Raw genomic sequence first — 677 nt, 5'->3', positions numbered from 1 at the left:
TTTGTAAGATGTATAGGCCAACCAAGAAAAAATGTCAACTGTCTTGTCTTTCTCACGCTATTCTGTATAAATATGAGATGCTGAATAAAGTTGGTGTCAGACTGTGTCCCTTCGTGGTGACGTGTCTGAACCTCTCGACCCCATTTTTGTAGTCTCTTGCTTTAGTTTCTTTCTTAGCCCCCCTGTGCACGTTCTCGGGACCCGATGGACTTTGCCGGCTGGCACCGGCATATTTCCTTTAAGTGGATCCATTTAACAATGTGGGAAAAGAAATCAGGATAGGGCAATAAGAAAAGTAAACACTATCAAAGTCACATAGAAATACAAGTTAACAGCATTCAGAAAGATTTAAGAATGGCTTCTTTCTAAGAAACTACCACTAACAGAACACCGTAGGGATTTGTGTTTCAACTTCTTGATATTTTATTTTTTTATATAGATAAGCTTTATCTTTCCTAGAAATATTTAAGAGTGATAACTCTGCTTACCTACAGATATGATACAAATCCAACTTTTAACCTTAGTGTCTTCTCCTGATTTCTTTTTTTAAAAAGACTTCCAGTTTCCAGTCCAGCATGTAAGAAGCTTGGAAGCCATGAGGCCATTCTAACAAGTAAAAAGCTGAACAGACTGAAAGTTTAGCATTAGAGAGACTACTGGAATACAGAGAATAACAG

This window comes from Bison bison, unplaced genomic scaffold (assembly GCF_000754665.1).
Source record: "Bison bison bison isolate TAMUID 2011002044 unplaced genomic scaffold, Bison_UMD1.0 scf7180017864458, whole genome shotgun sequence".
NCBI classification, from domain to species: Eukaryota; Metazoa; Chordata; class Mammalia; order Artiodactyla; family Bovidae; genus Bison; species Bison bison.
Note: the sequence above shows the minus strand (reverse complement) of the source record.